The following is a 21,901-nucleotide window of genomic DNA, read 5'->3' on the forward strand; positions in this document are numbered from 1 at the left end:
TCAAGTGTTTAGACCCAAAATTCGCGGAGGAGTTTGGTAGAGTCTGCAAAGGTCAACTCTTTCAACTTTGACTTCTTGGCAACCAAATTTTCGCACAAAAACTGGTTAAAAAGCTTGCTGCATGTCTGAATACCTTTTATGTAAAATTTTAAATGTTTGACCCAAAATTTTCTGAATAGTTTGTTGGAGACAGCAAAGATCAAATCTTTTGAACTTTAACCCCTAGGTAGCCAAATTTTCGGCCAAAAACAAATTAAAAAGCTTGCCCTTTATCTGATTACACTTTATGTACAATTTCAAATGTTTAGACAAAAAATTGGCTGAGAAGTCATTTTTTTTTTTTTTTTTTTTTTTTTTAACTTTGACCCAATTTCGACCCCTTAACATTTGTTTTGGGCTCAAATCAAGTTAAAAAGTTTGATTCATGTCCAAGGAACCTACATATAAAATTCCAAGTGTTTAGACCCAAAATGGTGGAGGAGTTTGGTAGAGTTTTCAAAGGTAAAAATCATTGACCTTTGACCCCTCGACAGCCAAGTTTCTGGCCAAAAACCGAGTAAAAAGATTTTCCCACTCTCAATACCCCTTATGTCAAATCTTGAGTCTGTAGACTGAAAATTGACAGTAATTTGGTAGGGAAATGTACACACACAATGTCACTTCTATAGATATACAGATTGTTCACGGTAAATGACGAAGAGATTAATAAATGGGGTTGAAAACAGTTTGAATTATGCAAATATCCTATTGGTTAAAAAAAAGCTCAGAAATTCACGAATCAAAATTGACATATGGAAAAAATACTTAGAATCATGAACCAATTTATAACAACTTAATTTCTTCAGTTTCTCTAATTTTAATAAAATTGAGAATTCTTGTGTAAATTGCATGTTCTTTCTGATTCTGCATTCAAATTGTATGTATCTATGCTGTAATCCATTATTTAGAGAAGTACAGATACTAGCATTTGGTTTTTAAAGAACTCGAGCAATGAACAGATAAACGATAACAACTAAACAGTAAATTGTCTATGGCATCATATCGTTAGGGCGCTGGACTGAAATACATAAGGTCCAGGGTTTGAATTCTCACAACAGTCAAGCGACGCTGAAGAGTAGGGCTCCGAAACATGCATGTCCGTAGATTACGGTAAAAAAAAAAAAAAAAAAAAAATTATATATATATATATATATATATATATATATGATGAAAATAATGGAAATAGTATTCCGACAAAATAGAGAAAATAAAAAGGAACAAACCGTATTATGTGTTTATATATATATTATAGTGTTGGGACAATTAATCGGAATTGGAAGATTTGAGGGTATCAGAATCAGAAAAATTGATGCCTTCCGATGCTAAAACAATTCTTTTAATTGCCTTTTTATTTATCTGATTTTGTTTAAACCAAAATCTTCCATTGCTGGTAATAATCATAAAATAAATATTTATTGAAATTCAATTACCAGTAAGATCATCGTCCACAAGTGTATTTTGACTTTTCGGAAAATATATCTGCATATTTAATGTGTTTTTACGAAAATCGGGGGGAAATAACAATCTTATAGTTAAATAATTAGAGATTTATAAAGAATCGGAATCAGTAATTGTATTGGAATCGGGAATTCAGCACAGAATCTGTAATTGTATCGGAATCTGGAAAAATATTGGAATCGTCCCATCACTAATATATATATTAGTTGACAATACATCTATACTTGAACATACCAATAAATGAAAACTTGAAATATTAGAAGCATTGCTAATAAAAACTAAAAAAACTATAAATAAAATAAACTTTACCACTAGTGATAATATCCTGAAATGTTTGTGGAGATATTAAAATAATTAACCAGTGAAAAAAAAGTTAATTATAGAAATTGTTCAAAACCAGTTAGTACTTTTTAATCCTTCTAGATTCCTGACTTAGGATGAACATGGCGATTACATCAGCCAGTTCCAGCCAGAAGTGAAGATCATTATTTGGAAAGGATCAAAAATAGGATAAATAGACAAAAACGTCTATTTTATTTAATGAAATATGCTTTTTTTTCTCTCTCTCACACACACACAACTAAAACTGGACATTGTCTCGCATTGAACATTTTATCATTCCTTTCCATGCAACACATGTCCTCAACTCTCGTTAGCACAGTTTCACTTCCATCTGGCATGTGTATACACATGCAAGATGGATTCTTCCTTTGGTGAATAATGGTAATGCTCTGCTAGTTAGTAATGGCAAAATTCTCTGAACTTCTTGCAAACACTAGCACCTGCTGCATCCTGTGCTTCAATGGTATCACCACAGTAACAAAACTTCTGAACACCACCAATGACTTGGTCATCCAAATATACTTTCTCCACCATAGCGTTTTCATTCATCTCCACTATCGTACACATTCCAAACTTGAAATGGACTCCTAGATCTGTTTGTTGCTAAGGTTGTTGGAACAATGGTTGGATCGTCCTACTGCTCCAGAAAGTACTTGATCTCTGACACTCCTTTACCTGTATAAGAGCCAGATATGTCCCAAGATAGATAACAGATTCTATAGCATGCATTGTTAGCTCTGCAGCAGAGACGATTCATACTGAGCATTATTTTCATTTTAAAACCAAGAGATTGATGACGAGGGCTAGGACAACAGAATATTCTCATCGCCCTTTTGACTCTTGAGTTAATGAACTGAGGAGCACATCACTATAAAAACATAAGATATTAACAGATATATATTCGAGAGTCAAAACAAAAAGAATATTCTGTTGTCCTAGCCCTATTGATGATGCAAACATTTACATGGCAGCACTTCTAAGCACATTGGTGATCAAAATTTTGCCATTCTTTTTCTTTCAAGGGTCCAATAAAAGAAAGTTGATTTTAAAACCAAGATTCTCATTTCACAACCAATGCTCAGATCATAGATTTTTCTCAGTTAAAATAAATAGCTCTCTTTGAAGCTTCTTGCCATGTTAGGCTTTTTGGACTGGCGTTAACTCCAGACCAGACATGGAAGACTTAAATATGTTGCTACGGCTGCTGGAAAACTTTTAAAGTAAAATATTCACAATCTATTGAAGATGATCTCTTCTCTACGACCCTTTTGACACAAAAGAGATGTCTCTGCTGTAGTTACATTTATGGTAGGGGTTCAACAACTTCAATCCTTGTAACCCCTGCCCTGTAAAGCATTCACAGCAAGAACTCTTCTAGTTACAACCACAGCTTTAACTTGTATCTTATAGTGCCTCCCAAACAGTGATCTGTTACTTTTTTTTATTAATTTTTTTTTTTTTTTAAAACTAAGACAAAAAAATGCAAGAATAGAAATACAAGCGTATCAAGTTTTCTGGTAACATAAGATTAATCGTGAAATTATTAGCGGACAAGAGAGAAAGGAAAGTTATTAGCTGTAATTGTAGCTAGGAAAGCTCTTGCTGTGAATACTTTACAAGGAATGCCAGAGGATTGAAGCTCAGTCGAGCATTTACCATAAACATAAAAATGATTATCTCTCAACCAAGCCATAATTCCGCTACATTTTTTTGTGCACCCAATCTTTCGACAGGAAGACGAACAAAATTAGTTATTAATAGCAAAAAATGTTCATAGTTTAATACAGAAAACAAGAGTTTATTATTGCTGCTGACTTTTACAAGCTTTGTTTTGAAAGGCAATGGAGTCAGACGTAATAAAATATTCACATATAAAGATTCATTATATATCATAGATAAATTCAGAAATAGTTTCTCTTCCGAAAGTTTCTTCGGTAGGAAAAGTACAAAACAATTAATCCTTCATCAACTTCTGTCGTAGCTATTAGTTGCCCCTCCCCTTTTTTTTTTTTGGTACTTTTTGATGCATATTTTTTTTACTAAACATAAAACTGAATAACAACTTTTTAAACAAATACTAGAGAGAGGGGTGCCCGGCGTTGCCTGGTTCTAAAAGACGCTTAAACATGAAATTTTGATTTATCCCGATTTCATATATTATTATTATTATAAGAGTCAATTCTTGATGAGGACTCAGACATATACACGGACTTGGAGTCTATATTCGAAACACCCTCCCCTTGATAAGAGAATTAAAAACTATAATCAGACAACCAGGCCTTTATGTGCTTTAGACATAACCGGAAACATAGCGTTAGCTACTTATAAATTCTCTACCGATCTCCCTCGACCTAGAACTGTACTCTAATTAATGAAGTCTCTGACATGATAGATACAGCACTCTCCCATAATACTAGTGCGCAAGTACATGTATTTGGTGACTTTAATGTCCACCACAGTAATTGGCTTGGTTTCTCTACTTACAAACGCAGCTGATAGCATAACACAGCTTCTCTATATCTCATTCCCTATCACAGACACATTTATGACACATTTCCCAGACCAGCAAGATCAACAAGCCTCACTTCTAGACCTATTTCTGACCACAGTTCCCGATGATTGTGTAACAAATGCCCATAGCCCACTTAGGAATGCTGATCACGCTGTGATAATGGTAGAAATTGCCCTAAATTCTTGATCCAAAACTGAAGAGCCATTACTCAAAAGGACAAGGTATTATAAGAAGGCTGACTGGGAAGCCATCAGTGATCTCAGAGATACCCCATGGTGGAATATCTTTTCTTTCTGCGGAACAGTACACAAACGAGACCATTGAATGGTTCAAAGTGGCAATTGAAGCTCATGTTCCCAGGCGAAAGTTCTATAGCAAACCCCACTCTCCCCAATGGTTTACTGCAACTTGTGCAGCTGCCACTGCTCAAAGGCAGCATGCATACCGCAGATTTACTTGACATAAGTTCAGTACAAACAGACAAAAGTTTATTGAAGCTAGAAATAATTGTAAGAAAGAAATAATGACAGCAAAGAGAATATGCCGAAACCACCAGAAAATACATTGAAGCGCAGAAATTAGGAACTCGTGATTTCTGGAAAATCTACAACAGTGTAGTAAATAATGGGCAATTATCAGTTCCCCACTATCCAACAATCAAGAGGTTGTTTGCACGGCAACAGAGAAGGCTAACATGCTTGCCAGTCAGTTTGTTTCAAACTCTTCATTGGACCCAACAAATCACTCCCTCCCTGATTTTCCTTTGCAGACTGACACCACACTATACAATCTGAAAATCACCCCTTCTCAGGTGCACGATATAAAAAGCCTAGACACCTTAAAAGCATGTGAACCTGATCTCATCCTGGCTGTACTATAAAAAAAAAAAAAAAAAAAAAAAAAAAAAAAAAAGCCCCGCTAGGGTTGCTCCAGTCCTTTTCAAACTTTACAAGAAATGTCTTAACGAATCTTGCTTTCCTGACTGCTGGAAAACTGCTTCTGTGGTACCAGTTTATAAGAACTCGGGCAAAAGAACTGACCCATTGAATTATCACCCCATTAGTCTCTTCCTCCCTCTCTTTGGCAAAATATTTGTCCATAATCAAGCTGTAGTCCATCACCTTACAGTTGCTAAACTTCTGACCAATTAACAATATGGATTTAGGCAAGCCCATTCTACAGCAGATATCCTAACTAATCTCTGAACGTATATACTATACAATGGACAAAGCAGGAGAGAGTAGGGCAGTAGCCCTATATATATATCCAAGGCTTTTGACAAGATATGGCACGATGGTCTTCTCAGGAAAATCACATGGTATCACTGGACGAATACTTAGCAATTAAATTATTCTTAAATAAAAGAATCCAGTTTGTGCACATCTACACAATGATATAAATGTGGTTGTACCTCAGGGGTTGATCTTAGACCCTTATTATTCCTAATATTAATAAATAACTTCTCTGCTGAAATTGTCTCCGAGATGGGTATGTTTGCTGATGACACCATGCTCTATAACAGAGATGAGGGGAAAACGAATGAACACATCTAAGTCAATTGGTGGAAACATTAGAGAAAGACCTCCAAACTGTAGTGAAATGGGACAAAAATGGATGGTCACATTCAATGCTGCCAAGACTAAGCTTGTTTCCTTCAATAATTACAAGAAACCTTCTCAACCACCAATAGCTAAAAGATACATTACTTGGAAGTACTTCTTTTAAACTCCTTGGCTTAATGTTTACAGGGACCATGAGTTGGATAGATATATTGAGTTTTTAGGTGTGCTGAAAACTAATACAGCATTTAAATTTTCAGCAAAATAATTATTTTTCAAGTATTAAGAAAAAATATGCGCACGTACAATTATTGAGTCACCAAACAAAGAATTACATTGCTTAATACCTGGAAAAATATTTGCAGAAAATTTAAATGCGATGTTCGTTTTTAGTACACCCAAAGATCTATAGAGAACAAGTTTTTTTAAAGGTAGATTTTGTGTTGTATATTAATGGCCTGGTAAGGCCACAAGGCAGACAACCGAAGCAGCAAAACTGAAGCTGGCCTGCAGGACACTATACAAATGTAGGCAAATTTGGGAATCTGGCCAGATGTGGCAACATTACTCCATTCTTGGATGTACTTGGCTCTTATACAGGTAGAGAATTGCATCAGCAAGGAGATTGGAGCAGTAGAATGATCACACCATTTTCCCAACAGACCTGGCAATGGATTTGATGTACATGTTCCATCTCATATCAAGAATAAAGGTCAGACCTATTTGTTAATTGTGGTCTGAATTTTGAAATGCTCATATCTCTGGTTCTATGGGATGAAACTACATGGAAATTTGCAGGCTTTTTGAAGATTATAATACTATTCCATGGTTAAAATTTTATGACACTTAGTTAAAAAAAAAAAAAAAAGAAAAAAAAAAAAACCCATATTTTGAAACCAATAAAATATGCCCAAATTTGCCTACATTTGTATATACAGTGTTCTGCAGACCAGCTTCAGTCGTCTTCCCTGTGGCCTTTCCAGACCATTAATACACACACAAAAATTGAATACAATAGCTAGTAAACATGTTAGAGAAAAATCCTTAACATTATACTTGAAAAAGAAAACTACAAAAACAATAAAGATAAATTTTCAAATTAAAATAAATAAAAAGCTTTATATCAAATACTAAAAAAGAACACTTGTTTATATAAATAGGGAACTTAAATTAATCATGTATTAATAATTAATACCACAAATTGTTTCCAATTGTGATCATCCCACACACAAAGTGCTACTTAGTTGCAATCAAATCTGAATAGTAATTACAGTATGAAATTTAAAAGAAAGAAAACAAAAAGACAGAAATGAGCTTAACAAATCATTTAAGTGTTTTACACTCATCCAATTGAGTACCTGCGAGATTAGCACTCGATACTTTACAAACCACTCAAGTCTTCACGGAAGAGAAGACATTTTTGCATGCATCCACGCAGCTGCGTGTTGGCTTGTTATGCTAATGCTTAAAATAGAATTACCACCGTTAAATTTCTTGTTTCAATTTCCTTAAAAGTAACTTTTAGAAAAGTCCAAAGAACGGTGAAATAACATATGGATTGGCAACGAAACTTGAAACTAGGCAGAATTTTTTTTTTTTTTAAGAGAACAAATCAAAAAAATAACATTGTACTTGAAAACGATCATATACGGTATAATCACATTGACACACCGTTTCTCGTTAGATCACCGAAGTTAAGCAACGTTGAGCCTGCTCAGTACCAGATGGGTGACCATTTGAGATTACCAGGCACTGTATGTAAAACACAATCATCTCACCTAACGGGGATATACATGCAACTGGGAACCACTTGTGAATTTCATATACTCATGAAACTTCCATCTTTGAAGGAAACTGATTCAACCCACCTAAAGTGCCACTTTGGTACGGTATGGGTTGAAAACAATCCTGTTGTAGTCAGTTGAGAAGCAGTCCTGCAATACTGTGTTAGGAGATAGAATGTATACATCTAAGAATATCCGTTTGTGTTAGACGATTTCTAAAATATTAGCTATCTTCCAGTATCGGATATGATTGCTTGCTCTAGTTGGGATCCATTGCAGTGCACCAGGAGAAAGCTACACATGCTTCCCTGCAGCGATTTAATCCACATTACATTAGTCTACATTGTACTGTAGAGAACCTATTAATTTTATAAAATTATTTTTAGATATGACTTCAATTAAAGTTTAAAATGCAAAAGTCAAATATCATAGCTCAATAGTGATCTAAACAGAAACATGCATTTCCAACGTGCCCCTGTCATATTAAAGAACCTACTTTATATGCCTGGCCTTACTGTTTGTGTAGTAATAAAACTTCTCAACTGCACTTGTGATGTTAGGCTGTGTAAGGTGTTGACTTTAGTCAAAAACCACCTGTTCCTACTTTCATTAGATTATTTCAATTATCGATACTTCTAAGAACACTGCCAAACACATGAAGTATCTTTGTGTGAAATTTCATAAAAATCGGGCCAGACGTTTTCAAGTCTATAAGGAACAAACAAACACAAAGTTCCTTTTATACAATTGTAGAGATTATGTTGAATTTATGAGGTTAGCCATTCACTCAAAAAATATTTTCTCACGCACATATTTAATTGCTGAATTTATTGTGCATGTTTGTACTGTTAGATCTTATATTAAAAAGATAAAAAAAATTAAAATAAAAATTAATATAAATACACAATAATACTATTATAAGAGTACGTAGCCTTATCAATAAAAAAAAAAAAAAGATACTTGACTCGTTAAATTAAAAAAAAAAATACTAAATTAATAAAGTAATAAAATAATAAAAAGTATAATCCTACAAGATAATAAAAAGCATAAATAAAACGCAGGGCTCTATGGACAAATTTATCTTAATATTTTCTAAATAGTTTCGTTTACTAATCAAATAGAAAAGTTACTAGCCAAACACACATGATTTTTAGAATATGACATCTTCGTTCTGTGACGAGTATGTACATCATAAAGGTTTTTTTCTGTATATTTTTAAATAAATATACAACAAATTTTATGTTGATACTTGGTTATAAACATTCTGTTTTCTTCAGATTTTTTTTTTAAACAGTCTTCGTAAAAAAAAAAAAAAGAAAAAAAAAGTATATTGTTCTATTGAACTTTTGTTTAAATAATTTTTTTTTTAATAAGATGAACAAAGTTGAAGATATTTTTCACTCAGTGAGTTTTGGAAGATTGTCAGTGAAAGAAATACAATCGTCAAAAGATAAGCATTTCATTATTTCTAGTTGCCACTTAGGAAAAAAAAAAAAAAAAAAAATCACTCGCAATGTAGAGCCCTGAAACGAAATATAAATTTAAGGGATTAAATATTTTATATTCTGTCGAACTTGATGACGCAGCCATCTTGTGACGATTCTATCAACGGAAAAAACATTTTTGTTTTTGAGAAGGGTTCTCCCAAAATATGAAAATATTTTCTACCATTCGTGATTCTATTAACAATAGAAAAATTCACTAAAAGATTTGAAAAATACCACATATATTGACTTAAGTGATCGGTTTGTTTTACCCTTCGCAGTTTTGTTTTTTTTCCTCATTGCTCACATCATTAACTACCCACTTATTTCCCAGCAATGCATTAAACAAATTACCATACATAGATTTTTATATTAATACATTAGCAGGCCACCCACATTGCCCAATCATAAAATATGTTTAAATATAATTTATTCATGCAGATTTCGTATATAATATTATAGAGTCAATACTTTTGATTATTATATTGTACCCAATGCATATTAGTGATTACAAAACGTAAAAAAATACGATTTTGGTGCCATCAGCGAGAATTGAAACCATAACAGCTCTCCAGCATTATTCGTTACCATCAGAGCCAAGTCCATATGCATGTAAAAACTTAATGTTCTTATAAGGTAAGTAACATGTTTAATCGACTTATGCTAGTCAAGTTCTAAATTTTCTTTAATTTTGACCCCCTTAGCAGCTAACAGACAACACGCTATGCAACATATAAATATCTGTGCGTGAGGTCGCCAAGCTAATCAAGAACCTTGATTCCAGTAAAGCAACTGGCCCTGACGGCATTCCAATTATATTGCTGAAAAAGCTTCAACCAGAACTTGCTCTCATACTTACAAAACTGTTTAAGCGTTGCCTTAAGAAGAAGTGCTTCCCAACACCCTGGAAAATCTCATCAGTTTGCCCTGTATTTAAGAATTCAGGTGATAAGTCGTCTCCCTCTCAGTACAGACCAATAAGTATTCTGTGTGTCATGAGTAAGTTGCTGGAATCCATATTAAATAGAGTAGTAGTCAACCACCTCTACAGAAATAACCTTCTTAGTGACATGCAATATGGTTTCCGTTCTGCTAGATCTACGACAGATGTTATATCTCATAGGATTAGTGTATCTCTTGACCAAGGCGTCCTCTTTAGGGCTATTGCTCTTGACATATCAAAAGCCTTCGATAAAGTATGGCATAAAGGCCTACTTCACAAGATTTCCAGCTACGGTATAACTGGAAATGTTTCTCGATCATTAAATTATTTCTCTCTGGTAGGCTCACAAGAGTAGTGGCTGATGGGCAGAAATCAGAGGTCCTCAGTATTAATACTGGAGTTCCCCAAGGGTCCATCCTGGGCCCCAACTCTTTTCCTGATCTATATCAATGATCTCCCAAAACACATGCTTAAATCATTCGTTGACATCTATGCTGATGATACGACCATCTATGGCTACACATCAAAGGCCGTAACTGACAAAGTTCTCTCTGATTCTCTCTCCTCTGATCTCAAGTGTGTGGTAAAGTGGAGGAAGAGGTGGCTGGTCATCAACGCTCTGATCCGCATCTGGTATCAATTGAAATGGATGGCTCTCGACTAGGGAAGCTCCATGTTTTGATAAGCTTCTGGGCTTGACCTTTACTCCTGACCTGAAATGGAACACGTACATCAAGTCTATTGCCAAGGTCGCTGGAAAAAATGGTAGGATCCCTCTACCGCTCCAGAAGATATCTCACTGCTGATGCAATTATCTATATAAAAGCCAAGTATGCCAAAGGATGGAATATTGTTGCCACATATGGGCAGGAGCTGCTAAAAACAGCCTATCCTGCCTTGACAGAGTACAAAATAGGCTTCGTGGCTTAGTAGGGGATGCTCTTTTCTCTTCCCTGCAACCTCTTTCCTACAAGAGAGACATTGCAAGCCTGTCTGTTTTATTGTTACTTCCATGGCAAGTGCTAGTCTCCAATCTCTGCCCCACCCCTCGCCAATCTTTCACGAGGAGCACCTGTCTAGCTGAAACCACTGTCAAAAATTTTCCCCCCTCTTGGTCAAAACCAAAATGTAGATTTCATGAACAAAGCTTCTTTCTTAGAAGTGCACGCCTGTGGAACTCTGTTCCGTCTGCCCGTTTCCCACCGGACTACAACCTGGATGTCTTCAAGTCCAACAAACAAATTCCTGGTGAACCGCCCCCTTAAGTAAGACACCTTATCTAATTTCAACACTAACATACTGTACATGCAATAACCCTTATCCCCGAGTGACTTCCGGGACTTGATAAGTGGTGACCACCTTGTAAAAAAAAAATAAATAAATAATAAAAACCAAATCGAATTTCTTCCACGAGTCCAAATCTCATATATATATATATATATATATATATATATATATATATCGTTTCAAATCTGTAGACCCAAAATTCAGAGTAAGTTTGGTAGAGACCATTCTGTACACAAGGTCACTTATGTTTTAAAATGGCAATCAAATATAAATCAAATACGAGTGAAATTTCTTCTCAAATTCAGCAACTCCAAAAATATATTAACTAAAAATATAACTCAACACATTGTTCAAATTATAAAATTTAAATTTGTCAAACGAAAAAGCAGTAAAAATTTTCTTAAGAATATTAAGAGCAATAAAACAAAAATACGAAATGTATATTCCCTAAATTATAGATTTAAGTGCAAATTAAAAGAAAAAAAAAATGAAAATATATTAATGCTTAGCTTAGTTTTGTAGCAACACATTTTTGGGTTATTTAATGCTGAATCCAGTAATTTTGGAAAAAAAGTTATGCTTCAAGATTTTTTATATTTTTGAATATTTATTTATAGTGTTTAGTTTGATTGTTTTGTAGAAGAAAATTGTAATTTTTGATTTTACAGAATAAGAGTTTTGCAAAGGGAAAGAAAAAAAAAACCAGCAATATCAATGTTTGATGCAATTTCACAAAAAAAAAAAACTTGCATAAGTTGTAAAAAGTAAACATTTAGTTTTTATTTATAATTTTTCATGAACCTAAATTCGGCTGACAAAAAATATTTTTATGCGACACCGGCCACAGTTTTCTAGCAGAGTTAGTCTTTCGCAATGCGAAATGCGGCCAGAATCTCAGACCCCTACATTAGACCAACACTTGTCCTGCTATATCTATAATTAAATTTTTATCAGAACTTTATTTTAAGTTTGTTTTTCTTTTAAGAAAATCTTTGTAAATTTAATAAAAATTTATTTTTTTAAGCTTTTATCCCATTACCCCCTCCCCCCCACACACACACGCACCGAATTAATTTTTAATCTGAATGTTCAGAAAGTCTGTTGTATATTTTACCTCTACTTTTGTATAATGCCAGCTTTTATTCTCTGAACAAAAAGCCATGGCCGAAAGAGGTTTCTCCCCTATTCCCCTTTCTGTAATCCTTATTGATTTGATGATATAATAATAACGTATTTTATTGTTTTCTCTTAACCGGATAGAGCATTTTTTTTTACCCAGATAGATTCGCCTTATTGAAAATTTGTTTTTCAGCTTATTTTTATTACTATAATAACAGAGAATCTCTTGGCCTTCGGGACAAGATCAAAGTGTAGTATCTGTTCTTCAGATGCTGCACTTCTATTTCTTGTTCTCTTTCGGTGGAGGAGAAATTCTTCACGACTGAGACAATTTTTATTTTTGTACCTTTTCTCCACGTTAAAAAACGACCCTGGTGTCTAACTGTCCGGTGGGGAGGCATAGTAAATAGGTATAATAACAGATTGTCCCCGGCGTTGCTCGTAACGTTAAATTCCTTAACTAAAAAAAAAAAAAAAAAAAAAAAAATGCAAGTATTTTTTTTTTTTCTAAAAAGTTTACTTTTTGTTAGTAGAAAAAAAAATACAAGCTGAGATCGAAACAGAAACCAAAAACTAAAGGCAAGGAGTCAAGTACGATAACAATTATGCCAGCTTGCCACGATCTTTAAAAGTTTTAAAACCTACTTCTTAAGATAAGGAAGCTGTCATATGAACGATTCGCACATACGCAGTCGTGAAGCAGTTGACAAACATAAAAATCCAATGATCTCCAAGTACCATTTTTAACCTCTTAGCAGCCCTTTTTTGTGGGTGAAAACTAAGTTTTCCACATGTCTGATTACCCTATATACCAAATTTCAAGTCTGTAGATCAAAATTTTGTTGAGTATAAAGGTGAAGAGTGGTCTTCAACTCACTTTTATAGATATATAAATATAGGAGAGAATATTTAAAAAAAAAAACCCAGTTGTATTAATTTATACTATTTCAGTTAAATTCAGTAAACGCTGAAATGCAAATTCAGCTGGAAAAATATAATCACCAGTTTAAAAAAAAAAAAAAGTAAAGAAGCTAGCTAAGGATCAACAATAATTCAAGTACATAACTGTCCTATAACCAGAAAATTATAGTTATCGTCTTCCTTAGCTAGCCTCTACACTGGTTTTACAGAGGTTGACGATTTTTTTGGCCTAGTTTTCGTTTAATCTTCACTGTTATTAGCTAAAAAAAAAAAAAAATTTTTTTAAAGGGAAGTAATGCCAAAACCATGCTGAAACTCATTTCAGTCCAGATAATTCACATAAAAAAAAAATAAAATTTAAAAAAAAAAAAAAAAAAAAAAAAAAAGTTTTCCACAGAGTGTGAGTAAGAAATAAAAAGTTAAATTTCCACTTCCTTTCAAATTACGCCGTAGGAATAGAAAATGTGTCAAACGCACGCCAGGGATTTTATCTCACTGCCAGAATCAAAGTCTAGACCATTCTTGTAATCACCTTTTCCTGCTAATTGCAGTATGAGGGTGGCCCTGTGCAGTTCTAGGAGGTACACCCTTCCAGACCCTTCTCTTTGAAAAGGAGACTTTATTGCTAATCGCCAGCGGCGTCCCTAATAGTGAATTTTGATGGGGCTGGGCTGGCCTGGCACATGTGGATCAGTGTGCCCCGCTTTCCAACCCTTGTATCGCATTTCTCACAGTGGGAGAGAAATACCCATCCGTCTTGTGATGAAACTGAGGAAAGTGTAAAAAAAAAAATAAATAAATAAATAAATAAATAATAAAAAAAAAAAAACCCACAAATTATTTTTCACTGTTTGCCTGGTTAAACCAGAGTTTCTATTTACTTTTCTCCCCATGAGGGCTGAGACAAGACAGTTGACGTGCTACAGATATGTTCAAATCAAAAGGTGTTGAAGCTAACACATTGCCCAATAAAGCGGTGACTGGAGGGAAGTATGAAAGAGGAAACGTCTTTTAGGTTAAAAATCCGCGTGGCAGATGCACAACAAAATATAACACGGGTCACGTTACTGAAGTGATCAGCCCGCAGTCTGAAAGTTGATGGGGTACCTCGGCACGTTAAATACCTTCGATCAGTAATACGGACGCACTTATCAAGTAATGTTAGTAATTCTGAGATAACTTATAATGCACAAGCACCATTAAAAGCAATTTTTCTTGTTAAACGTAGAAAAAAAAAAAAAAAAAAAAAAAAAAAAAAGGCACTTTTTTGTTTGTGCTTTTCACCCCAATCAAGGCATATTGCCACTTTGATGTAGGGGGCAACTACCAGGGACCTAAGTTCCAGGGGTACTATGTAGGGAGTTTAGCAGCAAGACGTCTGTTCACATTACACTTGAACTTCTGCATGTCAGTACAGTTGGGGAAGCAGGAAACCTGAAGAGAATTCCAAAGTCCTGCCATTCTGAGAAAGAAGCTATTAGAGTAAAAGGCTTTCTTACATCTAGGAATCGCAACTGTGTAGGGGTGGGACTTTGCTGCTTGTCGGGTTTGTCAGGGGTATTTTCATCGAAAGGGTACAAGTGCTTGTAGTTCGTCAGAGCATCCACCATTAAAATACTTGTAAAACAGGCTGAGGGAGCAACATTTCGTCGGTGGGACAGGGGTTAAAGTTTAGATGACAATTCAGGATCTATTAGGTTGGCGAATCTCTTTTGGACCCTGTCCAGGAGTGAGAGACTAATAGCAAATGCACCAGTCTAAATGTGACAGCAGTACTCCATACATGGGTGAATGATGGCTTTGTAGAGGTACAGGATACTTTCAGCCGTAGGTAACTTCTTAGTACGATAGAGAGAGCCCACCTTCTTTGCAGCAGCGTTAGCAATGATCTCAATGTATCTATTCCAACTCATGTTTCCTGTGAACGTTAAGCCAAGGAGTTTGAACGAAGTTCTCCCGGGTAAAATATCTCTAGCCATAGCTATTGGTGGTTGGCAAGGTTTCATGTAATCATTAAAGGAAACTAGTTTTGTTTTGGCAGCGTTGAACGTTACCATCCATTTATGAACCCATTCCACTACAGATTGAAGATCTTCCTTTAGGGTTTTGGCCATTACCTTAGATATGTGCTCATTAGTTTTCCCCACGTGCCTGCTATAGAGCATGGTGTCGTCAGCAAATATACTCATCTCAGAGACAATTTTATCAGGTAAGTCATTTATGAATATAGGAAATAATAAAGGTCCAAGAATCGATCCCTGAGGTACACCCGCATTTATATCAAATTTTTTGGACGTACGCCCATCGAAGACAACCTGAATTCTTCTCTCATTTAAAAAGGATCTAATTATGCTAAGCATTCGTCCAGTAATACCATAGGATTTTATTTTCATGAGAAGACTATCGTGCCATACCCTGTCAAAAACCTTAGATATACCTAGGGCTACTGCCCTCCCCTCCCTTATCTAGTTTCTCATCTGTATATTTTTATTTACTAAAAATTGATTATAATCAAAATGCATTAATGTAAAATAGAATCTAAAATACATTTCGGTTTCTTAACAAGTAGACCATTTAATCCTTTACCGCCATAAATTTTTTTATGCAATAAATTTATTAATCATGAAACCCACACGTGATGGAAGTTAGCATGCAATTAACGCACAAACATAAACCTCTCATTTGTTGAACCATGCATAGATCTGTACTTTGAAGACCAGTTAGGCTGACTAGCCATATGAGCTGGAAATTTTTTTTTTTGAAAAGCGACTTGAAAGTACAATTTGTCGGTAAAGGGCTAAATCTTGTTAATATTTGAATGAAAAAAAAAAAAAAAAATAAGAGTTGCATTCAAATTTTACAAGTGTTTTCGCTAAATTCATAATTGCAGCATTTATTTAAATTGGATTCTGCTCAAAAAGTCAAACATTATAACCAAAAATAATCCCTATACAGCAAATAAGTATATGTTGTAAAAATGATATACTTCACCATTTAACTTTGCATGTTAATATTTTAATTTTTTTAAAGAATTTTGCAGATGGTCCACAATCAAAATTCATGAAACGTTTTATTTTACACAATCACACACCCAACCTAACTTCATTTTTTTTGCAATTTATTTTTTATATCTTCTATTATATAAAAGTGAAAGTGCATGTGTGTTTTTTTTTTTGTATGTCCGGCAAAGGCTTTTTCGGGGGGGGGGCGGTCGCTCTTTCTTATAACTTTTTATATACTCCCTGGATTATAATATCTACGATTTACAAAAGGAGGTTGTCTATCTTATTTGAGCAACATTTTATAAAATTCACACTATTCGATGGTCCCGCGTGTTTATTTATACTAAAAAAGCCAAACAAAGTGAAACTAATTGAAACAAAGTCATTTCCTTGGCTTTCTCGCCAGGGATATCCAGAAAGCAATGAGCTTTGATAAATGCGGGGAAAAACGCCTCATTTCAGACGATTGTTATTCATTTGGACCCCCCACCCCCACTTTTTGGACGTAATTCAGACTTGGTTTTCCTCAACATCTTGGGGAAACAAACAAATATGCAGGAACTGGCTTACAGCCAAAGTTAAGTGCATGATTTAATTCCTCTATGGCATGTTTGACCTCGTTAAGTTTACGCACCTGTGTGAACTAATTCACTTAACTTTTTAATAGTTTAATTTTAACTATTCTCACCTCTTCTGCCCTCTTAGCGTTGCGGTAAGTTATCAAGTTATCACTTTCTTTTTCACCTTAAGACTTCAGGTTCGAGCCTACCTGCCTACCAAAACTTTTTCCTATACACACACAATGGCAAACACCCAGGCAACGCCACTAGTCTATTATATAAAGGGAAAATGTTTGTTGTGTGTGTGTGTGTGTGTGTGTGTGTGTGTGTCCGCTAAAAACTTTTGTCATGCACATCGTACAGCCACCAACGGGAGGGGGGGGGGAAAGGGACAGAATTAGAAAAAAAAAATCGTCCATTATTTCGTACAGAAATATCTATTTGTTTGAAGGGGTGGGTCTCAGATAAAAACCTTGTTTTTGCTGCGATTTGCAAACTGCATATGCACTAATTGTTATTTTCTTTGATGTTAAATAGCTAAATTAGTGATGCTAATGCATCTGCATAATCGTGGGTACATCAGTAAAAGTGTGTGTGCAGTCAACACCAACCCTATTCAGGGTTTAACCGGCTTCAGCCGAAGGAGGAAGTTTCATGGGAGTATGAAATTCACAAGCGGTCCCCAGTCACATGTATATCCCCGATAGGGGAGATGACGACGTTAGGTTTTTGCAACTTTTTGCAGGGAGGTGTTGATGTCCTACATACAGCACCTTGACTTCCCAAATTGGTCACCCATTTTAGTAATGCCCAGGCTCAACGTTGCTTAACTTCGGTGATCTGACGGGAACCAGTGTGTTAACGCGAGTATGCCGTATATAACATCAGTAAAAGCATTCGGTTAATTACTTTAGTTATACAAGTTCGCATCCGGTATGAGTCTTGGAAATTTTTATTTTTAGTTCTTTTTTTATAAAACTTTATGGGACTTTTATAGCTAAACTCCAATTTTGTTTGTCACCATGACATTTATTAATTGCATTTCTATTAGTATTTTGTTTCATTTTCGAGTTTTAAGTGATTATCGAAAACCCGACAATACCCCAGTGTTGCTATTGCTTTGTTTTAACGTAACACACAGCAATATGCATTTTAAAGTAAATAAATACTTTAAAAACACTAAAACTATAGAGGTAGGTAAAAGTAATTTACCTTGCCTTTGGTAACATTTTATGCATATTTGTTTTTAAAAACATTTTAGTTTTGTTTATATTACAAAATGCTTCTTTTTTTTTTAGACTAATTTAATAATTTTTTAATCAGTTAAAAAAAAACAAAAAAAAAACTTTTTTCAATTGATTTTTATAATTTATTTCAATTTTAGCTAAATTTTCAGGTTTTCGAGTTACAATAAAATTTTTTTCTATAACTTTTTCATGTGTAAAAATGCATTTTTCCATTTAGAGATTAACTTTAGGCATTAATCTTTCGAACGCAATCAAAAAGGTAATCAAAACCTTATGAAAATATTATGATAAACCGACTTTTATAAACTACCGGCCTTATCCATTTTTTGCACATAGCGAGATAACTCGATAAATTCTATTTTTACTTGTAATTAGTTTTCTACTGGATCAGTTTTTCTAAGTTATAATTTCGATATGACACGCAAGTATTCAATAATGCAAATAATTTCATTTTCTGAGGAAAAATAGAATCACATGAAGTAGGGGGGGGGCATAAAAAATTAACATTCGTTTGTTTTGTTTGTTTTTTGATTAGCATTCACCGTCTTAACCCACACTACCACGATGACTTAGAAAGATGAGACAACGTTAAATCAATGCCAAAAATATATCATTTGTCATGTGCGCGCATTAACACCAACGATTAACATTACCAGAAAACAAAAAATCCTAAAAGTTTTTGATTCATAAAACGTCATCAATATAGTCAGACTCATTCACTTGCTGCTTAAAAAAAAGTCAAAGGATGGGTCTATAATTACGGCCTACTTGCTGGTGAAGTCTTCATTTTTTTTTTTTTCTCGAGGGTTGGGGAGGGGGCGCATATTAAACATGACGAAGAGTTATAACAAATTAAAAAAAAAATGCGTTTAAATTGAAGTGACATTAAATTCTGAATACAAAAAAAATAGAACATTTAATGTAATTTAAAAGGCAATCATCAATTTTATCTAAAATTAGCAGGATCTATTAACCAGCGTTGCCTGGTGGAAGCATGCCCCCCTCCCCTCATAAAAAATAAACTGCGGTTGTTGTCGGTGGTTAATCCACAACGTCCTAATGTTAAGAACGGGCTTCAGAATAGACACCTCTAAACTCATCTTAAGAACGTCATATGGAATAGATACGACCAATCTCTCCATAGTAAGAACGGATTTCCGAATAGACACCCATTTTAAGAGTGTTCGCTCAACCTTGATACATGTCAGCATACCCACCTGCAAAGACTATAAAAAAGGGAGGGTGGGTGGCAGTGTTGTACACTTTATGTGCGTATGCGGAGCAGTAAATTACAGTGCATAATTCATGTCATATCTCAAAAACTACTTGTCTCCGCCAAAGTTAAAATAGATTTTCTTATTCAGCAGAATCTAAAAACCTATAGAAGTCGTTAGTTTAAAGGAAATAGTGTAGTTGATGCTAAGATAAAAAAGTATATATAAAAAAAAAAAGTTAATGTCTGAGCAGTGTGGAAAATGATTCCCGAAAAGAGAACTAAAAAACAATATATAACAAATAAGTATATTCGTAGGCAATGTAATAAAAGGGGAAATTTGTACTTTAGTGGTGTAAATTATTTGACATACAGAGAAAGTCGAAAAAAGGAATAAAACTGGCGTAAATGTAGTCAAATACAAACTGAATGAAAAGTAATGGAAATGATAATTTATCTGGACGTAATTCAGGTATAGAGTGTAAAAATGTGTTTATATAAAGAAATAGTTTTCATGATTTCAAAATTGTAAAATTAAATTTTTTGTTGTTTGCCTAATCACCCCAATGTAGGATCGGTGCCACTTGGATGTAGGGGGCTACTAAAACTCTTAAGAGAATCGGCTGATGTTTATGAAATTGCCCCCTGCTAAATTTCACAATTTAGATTTTTTTTTCTTTTTTCACGTTAATCTCATTGAGTACAAACTTAAGTTTCAGACTAAAAAAAAATAAATATTGTTGCAATATTTTTCTCAGTGATGGTCACAAAGTATGTGTTCAATTTAGTAGGACGTTATAATTAAAACCTGATCCCCGACAATAAGTCATAAGAAATTTTTTAATCTTAAAGGTAAGTTTGTAATCGAGGACATTAACGTAAATAAAGAGTAAATTGTTGAATTTAGAGGGGGGGGTCAGTTTCCTAAACGTCTGCCAGAGGTTCCTTCATAAGTTTTGATGCTCGATCGCAAAATATTTTTTATTAAATCAAATCATTAAAAGGAAGAAAGCTAGGACGATTTTTTTGTTTGTTTTTAATGTAGAAGACAAATGTTTTAGAAACAATGTTATATAAAAAAAAAAAAAAAAAAAAAAAATGAAATAGTTGCTGCAGTTTTGCCGTATTTCGCATAAATAGTTTCATGTAATGTAAGTATTGTTGGTCCGTTGTTTTTCTGTTAATACTTGGTTGTCGCGAACAGTTTTTAATCGTTTACTAAAAGATCAGTTCATTTTAGCATTGCATAATTTAGGACGCCGAAATGGGACATGATAAAAAAAAGCTGTGACATAATTTTTTTTAATGTAACAACATGTAAATAATGTTAATCCAAATAATGCGGAACGGCATAATTTACAATGCTGAACCAATGAATCCATCGTACTTGCAGTAGATGTAAACATCATCTGAGTTAGCTGTGATAACTTGTTTATATGAAAGTTACAACTACTGTTTGTAACTCTAAGCTAAATGTTAGGATTAATTTTTGTAAACAGTATTCTGTAAAGTAGAGGAAAAGCAACGATAGGAAAGTATAATTTAAAACAATAGGTGGTGACTGAGCGGCCATAGTGATTAAGGGATGATATGTTTGTGTTTTGTATGATTGTGGATAATCCGGAGACTATCATGGTCGCAGCCAATGAGAATAGACGGAATGTTAGTGGGGAGAAATCATTATTTGCAAATAGTAAAGTGTAATGGTAGCTGTATGAGTGTTTAACAAGGGAGTCAATATAGTTATAAATTTACTCAGTCTTGATTGGGAGAGTGGAAGGATTTTTCAGGTAAAGGGAAAAATATGAACTACTTCGTCTATAGATCTTGGCAATCGTGATGTTGTCACTCGTAGGAAATAAGATAGAATTTTATTATAACGAACATGTCTGTAACTGCGTTCAAAAGTTACATAAGATGGTGGGTAAAAGTTTAGATATAATAAATTTGTATGTGGCATCTGTTATTGCAAACCTGTCGTAATTTGATCCAGAAGAGAATTTCTTCAATCAAAATATTTACAGAATAAGGAAATAATAAATCGAAATTAGGAAGATCTTGAAATGCTCTATCTTACAGTTGAATCCAACTGCAGATTCATTAACAATGAAATGGTGCTTTTCAGAAAAAGAAGCAAAATCGAAAAAGTGAATTTTAACCAATGCTATCTACTTAAGTCATGTCGAAATTAGTACCCTATTCAAAAATTATGAAAAATGATAAAGTAGAAGATTATTAATGAAAATAGTTTAAGAAATTGCGAGTTATACCTAAATAATAAAACGACCAAAACAGTGGGTGTAACTTAAGCCTGCCTCGTTACACTCCCCTTTCCCCAAAAGTAATGGCGTCTCAATGAATCATGAAATTGTGAAAGTTTTATGTAATAATGTAATGTACAATTGGATTTGTCTGGGTGTGTGGAACGGTC

At 34.2% G+C, this 21,901-nt stretch overlaps 1 protein-coding gene across 11 annotated transcripts in view; it reads right to left on the reverse strand.

Moving 5' to 3' along the window:
* Positions 1-21,901, reverse strand: part of LOC145246151 (pleckstrin homology domain-containing family A member 1-like) — a 394,476-nt gene that overhangs the window by 296,389 nt on the left and 76,186 nt on the right. The window lies entirely within an intron of this gene.

The sequence above is a fragment of the Euprymna scolopes genome, chromosome 23, assembly GCF_053919585.1.
Source record: "Euprymna scolopes isolate OS-2025 chromosome 23, ASM5391958v1, whole genome shotgun sequence".
NCBI lineage: Eukaryota > Metazoa > Mollusca > Cephalopoda > Sepiida > Sepiolidae > Euprymna > Euprymna scolopes.